The sequence below is a fragment of the Sabethes cyaneus genome, chromosome 2 (genome assembly GCF_943734655.1).
Source record: "Sabethes cyaneus chromosome 2, idSabCyanKW18_F2, whole genome shotgun sequence".
NCBI classification, from domain to species: domain Eukaryota; kingdom Metazoa; phylum Arthropoda; class Insecta; order Diptera; family Culicidae; genus Sabethes; species Sabethes cyaneus.
In genome coordinates this window covers 157,308,789-157,323,558 of record NC_071354.1, presented here as the reverse complement: position 1 = coordinate 157,323,558, position 14,770 = coordinate 157,308,789, and positions in this window count along the sequence as shown.

Genomic DNA, 14,770 nt, shown 5'->3' with positions numbered 1-14,770 from the left:
TCCAAAATCGTGAAAAGTTTAACGGCGAACTAAAAACATTTGACGTGCCGAAATGCTGTCCGGTGCATATTTTGCCCAGTTTGGTTTCACCTGTTTTTCAACGTAAAAGCCAACAGACGTTCCATGAACTCTTTACTTTCACACAATACCCAACACTATACAGCATTACAACTGAATACAAAATGTACATAGCAAAGCAACTGTGAGCAAACACTTTCCTCGTTCTTCGCATTCCTCTGTACACTTTGCAAATTGCATAAACTATTTTCGTTCCCATTCTTATTCTCAAACTCCTCTACCGCTCTACCCATTCTGTAGCCATCTTACTGGAGCATGACTTTTTTTGGACCGAGTTCCGCTCGGTAAATGCAATTGTAAAATATGGTAGTGTAACACTTCTTTCTCTCTTTTTCCTTTAAAATGCCACTGTTATTTTTGCGAGCATGACGTGAAACGTTATTTCTTATTTTCTGGCAATTGCTGTAGCAGGTAAACTTCGCCGTTCAGTTTTTTTTCAGCATTTCCATTGCTAGATGTACTGAGACGGGTGACGTTGAGGCCCAACAGTGAACCTAAATACAGTTAAATTTTTTACCATCCGACTTACAGCAGTGGTTACTCAAGGTTTGCTAAAGATCGGGACTCGAGTTATGAAGAGTCCTCGTCAACTAGAGCTGTTAACCGAAGGGTGTTTATTTGGAAGTAATTTCTTTGCTGGGTTTTTAAATATCAAAATAAATGGCCGTGCTCTTTTATTAAAAATTTCACTGGGTGATGAACTTTGCTGAATTTTTTGACATGACATTTCGATTGATTTCATTATTCCATCAAACTATTCAATTACCAATGTTGTCAAACAAATGCAGAATCATAATTATACATAATCATATTATACATCTAAAAGCTATTACCTACTACGCACCAAAAACCTGCGAAGTTTGTCAAATTTCCTATTTACGGCAGATTTCGCTTTCATCTTCGCTGCAATCCTCCGATAAAAACTGTCGTGCACGAAATGAGACTAGGGATTTTACGGAGCTCAGATTTAGTACATTTTTTCTTTCTTTCTCATGTAACATAAAGTACAACAAACAAATTACTTTAGAGCATGAGGGACTAGATCCAACACTGTTTCTGTAATTTTCCTATCAGGCATACTGGTAGAAGATCTGAACGCAAAAAAAGAGTTACCCAAAAGCAGTTGGAACTGCTACAGCAAGACGAGACGTTTCACTCTAGCATGCAGATTGGAGAGCCTTCTTTGATCCCGACGAAATAAATGAAGGTTGAGATGAAGCCAATGATGAGCGTCATGGTTCGGTTCCCTTCTTTGCTATCGTGCCCATTCAAGATGCAAAATTATTCCTTTTCGAGGAAAAACACTGCCCTAAGAAGCCCCTTCTCAACCATTTTAATTGAATAAGCTTATTACAAAAATACTGAATCAACTACAACTGCTTTCTAAATTGTGCAGCTAAAATGCCGTACCCAATGATCAAAGACGACAGCCAAAGTAATAGAGCACTTGATTCGTACCGTGCGTCGTTAGAATGGCTTCTGCACTCGAGAGTGGTGGCTTGTTTCAAACCTCAACGAAAAAACAATATTGTTTCATCATGTTAGGATGTTGGATGATTGCTTCGTATGAACAATTACTGGGCGTCTCCAGTATATGTGAATATGCTAAGAATGATACTTCATATTTTATCAACTACCAATCGTAAATAACGTTGAATGCAATGTCTTTACTTAGGACGTGTTTCCACAGAAACTGCTCTACGGTTTCAGCTAAGCTTTTTCATAAATCTAGTATGTACCCATGTGCTCTGAGGCGCCTTCTCACAAACAAAATGCTATGGTTCCTAGCCACTTCAGGTCTGTTAGTATGGTTCACAAGCCGGTAAGTATCGAATTTACCTACTATTTGGTTTATAAGAAGTCAGCTTAGTATTCGAAAGTCTTCGCTAATTATTGTACAATTTTGAGTACAAGTTTTTACCACTACTAAAATCAGTAGATCCATGAACGTTAAAAATGAGAGTTTGATAGGCTTCTAAAAAGTGCATTATTCTCATGCTGCTAGTTTATCGCAGGTGAAAAGTGCCGAAAATACCTGGGAAGTGTCACAGATTGAAGTGTTTGTCTGGTGTTATCCTAGTGAATTAAAGGAAAATAGTTCTTTTTCAGCGCAAACCGGATGAGGAATTGGCTTTCGTTTAGATGTGATTTTTCTTAGATATACGTAGTTCGAGCGAGATTCTATTTTCTTTTTATCCTATCAACGGTTTGATTATTTATTCCTAAAGCTCCCGAGCAGGAGCGAAGAGCAAAATAATATAAAAACAATATCAAACTGTGTTATAATGGTATATTTTAGATTTGGAGATACATTGATAACACATTTAGTTATTGAGTAGATATTTAAAATAGTGGTTGTAAGATGAGTTTAATAACTGATTTTGTTATCATATCTCATTTTGGCCTTAAAATGACATTCGATATAATTATTTTTATTGATTGTAGAGATTAACGAGGAGTTCTCTCCATCTTCCTTTGGACACTGGTGGCCGGCGCATTTCTTCACAAGATATCGCAGCTTGGTTTTGAGACTATTGCTTAGGCCGTATAGAACTTATCGTCAGAGGAAAGTTTGACGCAATATTGTCAGGAGTTTTAACACCACCATGTTGGGGGGCTCCGTAACCGCGAGGTTACCGAGTCTGCTTTGACAAGCAGTGGTCGTGGGTTCGAATCTTAGTAGAATCAAGCCATTCGATGTCAAGTGACTATAGCATGGGTTTATTCTCAGGCCCCTCCAATTTACCCTTCCTCCGTGCTGAATTCTATATTTACCCTCTGAAGCCTCTTGACAGTGCAAATGTCCCTCCTATAGTTAAGTGTGCTGGTCAGAGGTACGAATGAGTCCTCGCCAGGGACGGCTGTAATATGGGTAGTGCTGGCAGCGAGGAATACGTGGGTAAAGTAGATCAAGCTTTGAAGGAAGGGTAAACTCCAATACATGCAAGCACGCATAAAATTTAATAAGCATATCGCTCACTCAATAGCGATTGTAGCAAAAAGAAATGCAGTGCAGGTCATACAGCAAACACCCGGGCGATATTACAATAGATCAACTATACTGGTCGCAGTAATGAGTCCACACATGATAAAAAAAACACCACCATGTTATGATGTTATATAAACCCCACATAAAAGTTGTTATACCATTCACTAGATGAAGAAAACATATTACTTTCCCTATATTGACCAGAGTCAGGCTGAGCTTCAGTACCCAGCTAGCATTTTTATATGTATAATAAAAATCATCATTACGTACATATATGCATACTAAAAAATCGTATTTGATGCGGCAAAACTGGCATATTCGTACTATTTTGGGCAATGGGGCAATTGGGAACGTGATAAGGAGTAAATATACGCGTTTCAGCTATATAAGTAATTATATACGATAATATCCGATTAAGCCCGGCTCGATTCGTGCTGCTATACGATTTTGTGCTGAATATCGTATGTGTGTCAGTTACTGTCATTATATACGACAGAAAATCAAGTTGGGCGCACTTTATTAAGCATTAGTTACGATTCTGAGTTTATTAAGAGATATTTACGATAATTCTTGTACTTTGATATACGAGCTGGTGCTGGCTGGGTAATGATTTCAAACTCCTGACAATAATTCTGGATGAAAAACTTAACTGGGCTGCCCGCCTGGATTATGCTGTTAAGAAAGCATCACGTTGCAATAAAATACACAGGGTCGTAGTCTAAACAGTTAAATAGTTTATCTATCCAAATCCTACAGTATCTAAAAAACTATTCAACTTAACTCGTAGTGAACTACGCACAATCACGGGATGGGCAGTATCAGGCGGGTTTTATGTGGCTCGTGCTACTGCGAATCAAATTTTAACCCTCCGATAAATGCCGGGAGTACAACGTACCCTAGCATCATATTTTCGTGGATTTCAGAGCAGCATACGATACAGTTGAACGCGAACAACTATGGCAGATAATGAACGAGTACGGTTTTCCGGATAAACTGACGCGGCTGATCAAAGCTAACCTGAAGCGAGTGATGTGCTACGTGCACATTTCGGGGACACTCTCGAGTTCTTTCAAACAGCGCAGGGGGTTGCGGCTAGGGGATGGACTGTCTTGTGTGTTATTCAATATCGCTATTGAAGGTGTGATCCGACGAGCGGGCTTCGAAACGAGACGAACGATCTTTAGCAATAGTAGCCAACTACTAGCCTTCGCAGACGATCTCGACATTGTTACGACATCGTTAGAAACCTTGGGACGACGGATGCAATCTACGCCAGATTGAAAACGGAGGCTAGGAGGATAGGGTTACATATCAATGCGCGGAAAACGAATTATATGGTAGGAAGAGGCTCCAGTAAAAGTAACGTTTGCCTCCCACAGACAGTGACTGTTTTCGGCGATAAATTGAAGTGGTTGATGAACTCGTATATTTAGGATCACTGCCCTACTAGCACGGTTGTTACAAATTAGTTGTGGTATCCGAATTATGACTAATTTCAGTCGTAATCCAGTTGCTTAAACTTAAAGGACTTAAAGTGTATCACCGCCGACAACAATACGAGTAAGGAGATTCAACGACGCATTCACGCTGGAAATCGACGCTACTTTTTCCTCCGCAAGACGCTTCGATCAAGGACAATTCGCCGCCGCACAAAGCTGACGATGTACAAATCGCTAATCAAACCACTATTCATCTACGGACTTGAGACAGCAACTTTGCTTGCGGAAGACTGCACTAGCACTAGCACTATTCATGAAAAGCGTAGAGTGGTGTAGGACTGTAGGCGTATGAACCACGAGATGCAGGCACTACTTGGAGAGATTTCCATCGTATATCTGACGAATGTTGGAAGACTACAGTGAGCCGGCTGTCGCAAGGATGCCGGACGACTGTGCAGTGAAATTCGTTATCTTCAAGAACCCCGCCGTTCGGGTGCGGTGTCTGTTCCGGAGTCAATGGCCACTTCCTAGCTCTATGCTGAAAATACTTTTGGCTACTCTTTCATCTGGCATTCTGGCCCTGCGCCCAGCTCACCAAGGGCCGCCAAGAGGAATAGTATTCTATAGAGCGCCAGTTTTGTGCGTATTTGCAAACTTCGAGACTTTAGCTGGCTACGTAATCCGTAGAAAGCCCAATTAGGGACCGCAATTCGTCATTTTATTTCACGGTTTACATCGTTATACCACATGTCACGAGCGTACCGAAGTATATAAATCCTGCTTCATCTCGGCACCAACATTTAGACTCCCACGTTTCCTGGTAGTAATTATGTACTTTATTTTGGCGGTGTTACTGGTAAGTTCCAGTCTCGCTGCATTTAATTTAGAAAGGCTAAAGACCTCTTCCACTACTCTACTGTAGATTCCAATATCGAGGATATCGACGTCGTTCGTAAAACCAAGATACATGTGAGATTTCGTGATGATGGTCCCGTTCCTTTCCACGTTCGCTCTTCGTATGGCACCTTCCAAGGCAATGTTGAATAGCAGCTTAGCAAGTGCATCCCCTTGCCTCAGCCTATCCAGCGTCACGAAAGCGGCTGTGGTCTGTGGTCTCACCCGCTATTCTGACGCATGATTTTGACCCATCCAGCGTCGCACAAATCAGTTTAACTAGTTTCGTCGGAAAACCATGTTCTAGCGTTATATACCGTTGTTTATTTCGTTTAACGGAATCGTACGCCACCTTAAAGTCCACAAACAGACGATGAGTCGGCAAGTTGTACTCCCGGAACCTAGCTAGTAACTGACACTGAATCTCGAAAACAAAATTATCTCCAACTTCATTAACTGTGCGAAGTCTAGCAGGTTGACCACAGCTAGTTCGGTGGTGAGCATTGACGTACCACAGATACTTCTTTTCTTCATTACAATTATTTTCCCTTATAAAATGTAGAGTGGGAACCTTTTTCTATATCAATACGTATGCGGCACACGAGGTATGATTTTTTAAATAAGTACCATCCCAACAAATCGCAAAATTTTAATGTTTGCTTGCTGGAGATCGAGTTTTTAGATTATTTGATTAGAGATCCATGTGCCGGAGGAAAAAAAATCAATCAATTTTAAACGACAATAAAAATACCGCCACATGTGAATCACCCTGACGCACAGTGACTCTCGAAGGACATGCACATTATTCATGGATTTACTGCAGTCACATTCATAATTTAGGTGGAAACGGAACTCAACGAAGGCTGGGTAACAAGCCAGTAATACATCTTCATATTTTGTGCATTTTGCCAAATTGTGAAGTCAGGCTGCAGAAGAAGAGGTGTTATCTTTAAGCCCCTAAATTTTGATCGTACATACTTTGTATGCTTTATCGAATGGTATTTTAATGGTTGCGTCATTGTTCCAGAAACAAAGCGGTGGTGTTAATGTGTATTATTCAGAATGTAAGTCGATATTATTGTTTCGAAATCATACCATTTTGGGAGATATGTACATTAGATGAGTTTGGTTTTGCACATTTAATTACACACAATTTGATGACTCATATAGTCATTAAATATGATTAAATATGATATGATTTAATGAATCATATAGTGATTGGCATTGATTCGACCGAGTAACGGAATATGCTAAATGAAATTACTTACCTACATTATATTTTTCATGTCGAATTTGTAGTATATTCCGGTATTTTACGATCTGATATAATTTTCCAACGTACTTCCTGGAATTCCACACACTCTGTAAATAAAGGTATTAGCTTTCCGTACCATTCCTTCGAAAATGCGAAAGCCTCCGATTCAGTGAAGCATTGGGGATAAATTGTGGAATAGATAGGCGATTGGTCTAAATTTGTTTTAAGAAAGCGATGGAACTGAATGAAGTTTTGAAACTTTAAAATGACTTAAAATAATTAATTGTCGTTATGTTTGATATAATAACAATTAGTGAAAATTTTCTTCTTTTTTATCAAACATGTTTTAATTCATTGAAAATTAATATCATAAACTAATTGATATTATGGGAGCATGCAAATTAAACTCCAGATAGGCGACCGAAACGAATTTTGCTATATAGTACGTAGCATGCACGCCTTAATTAATAATTAATTTATAAAAGGAATCAATTTCTCCGCTTTTCGAAGTCTGACCTCCTACTACTATTCTACTAAGCTCGTCACCCTTCTCATAGCGGGTAAATTGAAATGAAACAAAATAAAACATCCCCTTCGAAGCCTTTAATTGCTATCCTTCTGAAAGCTTCAGCTTCAATCGAAGAAACTGTTTTCCAATGCAAAACAGTCTGTTGCTTTGTTGAATGGAATTCAGCATGAACTGCTCTTTGAAACTGCTACCATTACCGTAATCCTCCAGATAATCTGTAACATAGATATTGTGAAGAAAAGCAAGAACTAATGCCACCCTGCACGCTAACAGAACATATGTATGCGATCAATTGAAATCAGAGCCAAGGAGCATACTCGGTGGGACTAGGTTGTTATTATTTTCGTGGTATATCTAATTTAGGGTACGCACCGGGGGGGTAGAATGACCCATGCTTGCTTAAAAACGCGGAAACCACGGTTTTCTCTTAAGCTTTTACCACTAGTCGGTATGCAAATTTCATAATAAATACAGTCTATCTAATTGATATACTGTCATCCTCGATGATTCATCACAAAAATGGCATTAACTAGTTAGCATGTTTTTCACAAATATTGCAAAAAACTTCAAAATACAAAACAGGGGTAGAATGCATCACAGCGGGATCGAATAGTTATAAAATATTTTTAATTTGCAGTACATCTTTTGTTTCGGATTATTTATTAAAAATGTAGCAATATTATGTATTGTATAGGACTTAGAATTTGCCTTAAACCTAATTGTACATTGTTTAACTTACAATATTTCACCACACATCAGTTGGAGAAAAGTAGATGATTAAATATTATTGCCAATTATGTTGAGATATGAACCCATTATATCCCAGCAAACAAGCGTTTGTAACAAACGCTATAACGAACGCTTCCGCCATTGCGGCAGCCTAGTTTTAGGAGTTTATACAACACGTGATTGGATGGTAAATTTTTTGGTTGCGTTTAACGCCTAGCTGGGCAAACTTGGTGCGTTTTGTCCACGAGCTTTGGCGTTCTGCCTCACATAATGATTTTGACTCTTGCCAAAAATCGTCAAAAATAACAAAAATTACTGGTTTTTGTTAGAAAATTTTACCAGGAGTAAGTGTAAAAAAGATCCCAAAGTCTTCTAGAAGTTGAAAAACGTGGAACAAACACGCCGTTGCTCTGCAAAATGATGTTTTGCTTAAGCGGTGCATTCTGCACCACCTTACCCTACATCCTATTTTATATACTTTCTCTTTCTTATTTTTTTTTCTTTTTTTTTTCATTTGTCACATATGTATCGATATAGTTTATTAAATTAAGTTATTGTCAATAAATTCTTATGTTTATCAATGCTAAAATATTTAGATCTACAACAATGTTGAACTGATAAATAGTAAACAGAGAAACAAATACCTGCTACTAAATTACTGCGGAGGACATAAAAGATTGAATATTTGAAACTGATCTTTGAAACATTATATTATGAACCTTCTAAAATCTCCACAGTGCTAAAACAGCCACACACATTAACTGTCGAATTATTTCCAACCCTAAACAAGCTCTCCAAACTTCTCCAAAACATTCATTAGACAATGGAGCAAAGTAAAGCCAAAGAGAAATAGTTCCACTTGACTACTGTACACTCTTAAATGATTCTACCCGTAAATAAGTCGGATTTAGTTAAAGCTAGGTTGAAACTACTCAAAATGCCCCTAAAGTGTACAAACTCAGATTTTGAGTAGTTTTTTCAACCAAAGGTAGAAAGGTTTAAAGATAGAATCATTTAAGAGTGTATGATGCTTTCAAACTTCATAACTCAATGGATGAAATATTTCAATATAGATTCTCAAGTGTAGAGCAATGAATTCTGAAGCGCACTGGCAAGAAATTTGTTGGAGCAAACGAGAAGAGTTTTTTTGTCTTCGATGCAACGAAGAGCTTATATAGTACGCTGTTTCATAGAAACTTGTGAAAACAGTGAAAAGCAACCGAGTAATTCCCCGATGCTCCATCCTTTGAGACGAAACAATTTTCCTTCCCGTTCTAGAAAATTTCCGCTTGGAAATTTATGTGATTAAAACGATATTATCCCCCGCAAATCGGAAGAGAAATCATATCGATTCCTGTTAATTGACAGTTTTATGAGATTCCATCGGAATGAACGGTTCTACATAGGAAAGAAATTTATGTCATTCTAGCTGAGGCATAACTGGGGAATTATTAAACTACCAATCTTGCCTACGTAGCGTTCAAGTAGCGCGACCCGGCTTCATATTCTAATACAAGCTAACGCAATAGTCCACCCAAACCGACGATAATAGACACTGCGGGCGGTCTGATAGTCAACTTATAGGACCACTACTGGCTGGACGCCATTAATTCACAAAGTAATAATCCGATTGAAAGCATCCGGTTGCCACTCACGTTACCTTTCGTTGCATTTCCATCTAACTTCTAAGCCCTACCATGTGTCCTACGTACACATGCTAATGGATGTGTGTAATGTGTTTCCTAACCAGTTAAAGGTTTCCGATTCATTTGAACGCTTCGACGCCCCAAAATTTTGTGCACAAACACCCAGCAGTCAGCCGGTCAAATTGAATTACTTCCGCCGGAACATTTTCACACCCCGTGAAACGAGCGGAGATTTACTTTCGACGCAGTTCGATACGTTCTACCCGGCCATACGTTCATGTTTTTCGTGCCTTAATTTTGCAATATTAAAACGGAATGCGTGAAAATACGTGCTGGCATTATTTGCCAACGTAACCGAAACGAAACCTATTGGTTCGGATAGATACGGAGAACAACAATTGCATTAAAATACAATTTTTGCTGTAATATGGAGTAATCCGTTTCAGAACAAACTTATGTGTGTGCAAATTCATAATTCTTGAAAAACAAAACATCATAAAAAAAAAATCAGTGGTGCCGTCGACTGAATAGAGTAAGGAGGGGTAAAAGTGCGAGGCGGGTAAGAGAGCGATTCAATAATTTAGCGGTGCAGATTCCGAGTAAATTTTCTGCATTGGCATGGATGGGTGACACCTTGACAGCTTGAATCTAACGAAAACTTTGGTTGCTTACGAAGCATAGTTGCTGAGTTATGTGCAAATGTTATTTTAAAGCGGTTTTGATGTAATTTTTCGTTATATGGCAAATACGATATCAACAGGAGGATATTACTTATTGAAAATTTGTAGCAGCGTTTTACATCACTCACATATCTGTCTTGAAAATACGGCGAAAATAATTTACACTATATATTTCGCTTTTCCGTAATTTAATCTAACCTCGTCAAGCGCCTAGTGGGGTAAAAGTTCGATTCACGGACGATGCAAAAGTGCGATTCATGGACGAGGCAAACATGTATAGCTAATTATGTAAAGCTTTAGACACTATATTACAGATAGTAGAAATGAAAGATCTGCAGAAAACTGTGTGCTCTACAGATGTTGGCCGAAGAAAAACAATGAAACCGATGATGAAACAAAAAACAAACGTTTGGAAAAGTTTCGATCTAACGGAGGCTGCAATACACCAGCGCAAAATAGAAAAGGTGCAAATTGAGAATATTCCTTACCGAAACATAACGCAGATTGAAGATAATATGGTTTTGTTAGCTACTGCTGGGCTAATTTCTTGGATTCTAGCTTCGCACTTTTGCCCCGCGGTATTCGCACTTTTGCCCTGCTAGTGGGGTAAAAGTGCGAAACTGCACTTGATCAGAAGAAAGAAAAATTTATTTTGCAAAATACTATTACCGCAGATGATTTATAGTTGAATGTAAAGACATTGAGTTACTGCATCACTATAAAATATATTATGTTGTTGTCCTTCTTTATATCTCACGAAAATTGATGCGTCGCACTTATGCCCCGCCCTACTCTAATCGAATATTAATATAATCCCTACACAAGCAATTATATAAGAGTCCTACGGAGCACTGTTGACGTTTACTGCGGTGCTTTAGACGCTCCAGATTTTTCGTTATTTAAATATATTTTTGTATTTAGTGTGCATGAGTTGTTTGCTGTTGCTGTTTTCCCGTCGTTATTGTATGCTATATTCTGATCATGTTTCAAAGCTAAGTTAAATATTTTATACAAAATAGTTTTATATGATGAAATATGTTGTTAAAGTTCAAATACTCTACAACTGTCCGGGTTTCGATTCTGTTCGTCGAAACCCACAAAAAACTTACATCTTGTTTTACAATATTCCAAGAACGAATTTACTCAATTAGAAGATTTTTGGCGAGAGGGTAGCTGCTGACGGATAATGGATTAAAAAGATGGTAAAGAATGTGATGAGTATAAACTTATGTAAATAATGAAGGATTCTGCAATCCTCTAATACTGTTTTGATGGCAGCTCGGGCATTACGACGAAAGAAGTTTGTTAAAGTGAAAGCGTAAATTCCCACAATTTTCATTTAAAGTAATCTTTCTAATGAATGAGCGACCTGTGAATCTGTATGAACATATTTGGTTCGAGAAACAATTTGCAATTTAAACCGAATAGTGGTTTAGATAGCAGTCAGGGCAACGTAAGGTTTCGTAAAAGTAATCTCATTACAAAAAAAACTGCTTCCAGCTTACACGTGAGAACGGTTACCACGATATCCCCAACCATCGTCCTTAACACAATGGTCGAACACGTACAGAGAAAACGGTTTGTTTTTATATTTATCCACACAGCTTCCGGTATCCAGCTGAAGTGGTGCACGAATCGAGTAAGCAAAAACTTTAATCACAAGGTGTCACGATGTCATGCTGCATTTCTTTTCAGCTAAACTTTTCCAATTTCATTCAAGTAAATATTGGTTTCGCGAGCTTCACGCTAACTAAGCCAAACCGCTGCTGCGGAGGTGACAGGTACAGGATATGAAGTTTTAAAACTTTGCCATTGTGTGGAACCCGGTGAGGGTGTTTCAATAGATCGAAGCAGCTGGAATCGGAATGAACTCATTACGAGCGTTATAAGCCATTACAAATACTATTCCATATAATTGTTGAGCACAACACGTGTGCCAGTTACATCCCACCCTAAAAACAAAATATGTGACTCGGTTTATGACGCTAGGTATCAATTTAAAATTAGTTTCCGAGAAAACGATTTTTGAGTATCTATAACAAATCTATAACATTGGGCCGAATGAATAAAACAGTTTATTTTGTTTCTTCCATGAGATTTACCAGGAAAAATCTGTTTACTACTGTAAACTGTTTTATTCATACAGGCTATTGCGTTAGCGAGATAATACTACCTTTGAGAATTATTCTGTTGAAAGTAAACTTACTCTAATCTAGTCTAATCTCACACTAACGCAGCTAATTCTTGAAGGCATCCTGGAAAATGACGATTACTTTAATCAATCATTTTTCTTGTCAATGGCCAGGCCAACTGCGCAGCATGTACCGCAGAGGGAATTCCAAGGAATCAAGTGGAACCAGAAAATACCTAATTCCATTAAACTCCTTGAAATCAAGGGGAAGGAAGAAAGCGTGGACCTCCCGTACCAAATGTCGTTGGGAGTATCTTTGCTAATAAAGGTTAAGTGATACTCCGGACCCTCAGGGATGAACTAATGGTATTTAGACCAGAAGCCAGGCTGCAATTGGCCAAGGATATAGCGCCTTATTTTGCTCTCTGAAAATAGATTAGTTTGGCAAAAATATTAGTTAAAATCATATAATACTTGAAAATAAAGTCGTGTGGTTTAATGGTTGCCTAAAACTACATTTGTAAGGTTAGGAACTAAAAACCGCATGACCGCGCACCTCCTAGCTTGGCTACTCAATTATACAAATTGAAGTATTTCCAGGTATGGCCACGTGGAGGCGCAAGGTAGGGGCTTGGGATGGCTAGAGCTGTGTTGGGCGCTTTATCCTAGTTGCCTTCCCCATTTCATACCGTTATTCTGTTGAAAGTAAACTTACATAGTTAAACCCACGCATGTCCAATTATAGGGAACGCACGGAAATGCATCGTATTTTAAGCAGCAGTTTCGTCTTATAACACTGTATAACGGGTGACAACTAAAATTTAGGAATTTTTTCGAGGCCCGTATACTCAACAACAAACGAGCTCAGAGAGAAATGAGAGTGTGTATGTGTTAGCTCTTTCTCTCCTCTTTCTGTCGGTATTTTTTGTTTTATTTATGCTGGCCAGGTCTTGCTTAAAGTGGCGTCAAAACAAAAAGCATTCCGCGAGCGCGTTGTACACTTCTACAGACTTCCACCGAAATCTCGGGAAAAAGTTTACGGTACAGCATTTAAAAAGCGAATATGTTGCGGCTTCGACTATTTACCATATCCTAAGATACCCAACAATTATCCGCACGCAAGGTAGTGAAAGTCCAGCCAAAATTGTGGACGCAGAAGGACATCGTTCTCTTTCTCGTTTCTTCAACAGCAGGCCCTCTGGTTTGGCTATCAATTAAGATGCACTAGACGAACAAAATTCGGTCCCGTTTCTACAAAAATATCATACAGATGGACAATACGTGTTTTCGCCGGATAAAGCATCATCGCATTACGCCAAAAAAACTCAATCGTTCATGAATAAGTACCAATTCGATCCCATTCTTACCCAATAACCACGACCCGAAAAATCTGTCTCAGTGCGCCCAACCGAAGATTTTTTCGGAATTTTGAGTTCCTTGGTGTGAAAAATAACTGGAGAGCCACGAATTGCAAACAGTTGATTGGTAGAATCAAAATTGACATGACGGCCGTACAACGCTCCTGTTTCGACGTCAAACGAAAGCTTCGCCAAACAGCCGATTACGGACCGTTTTCAAATGTACACTGATTTTTTATTTCAACAATGGATAATGTATCTTTAATTTCGATAAATCAGATCTTCTTCATGTATCTTTGTCTCTTTTGACAGCTTGAGAAAAAAAAAATCCAAAATTTTAGTTGTCACCCGTTATTAGGTCAACATTGCTCACGATTAGCATAAATTTCGGATAATTCCTTATAACTGAATAATAATATTTTTCAAGAAAATATCTAATCTCACGATAAGAAAATAATTATTGGTGCATGTTTTAGTATTTAGAGGCAGTATTTCTAAACATCACTTTATTCATTTAGCTCAGGTCTTTGACGCTGACCACGTTTTTAACCCGTTATTGTAAATATGAGTAATTCTTGTTGAAATGGGGCCACTACTGGCACGAGGTCTTCAAATATTGGAACTTTTGTACTTAATTGGTTGAAAATGGTTAAAAAATGAGAATTACCTTTTTAATACCTCGAAATACTGAACCCCTCGTTCGCTAAGAGGCCTAACAGTTTCTAAAAAAGTTGAGTTTTTAACAAACCTTGTGATATTTCATAAATCATGTATCATATCATGTGATATTTCATAAATTTGCAATGAAACAACTAGCAAATTGCCAGGTTCTGTAAAGAAGAAGAGCAGGGCTTTCAAGTGGTGTAAACATTTTTTGGCAACCATCTTGGATTTGACCGCCATGTTTGGATTTTATCAAAAAATCGCCGTTTTCGCCATGATCCTCTCAACCGATTTTAATTTTAAGACCACCAGCTGAGAAAAAATACTACAAGAAACATTCATCAAATTAGATGCGTAGGGTAACCAACCTATTTTGGAC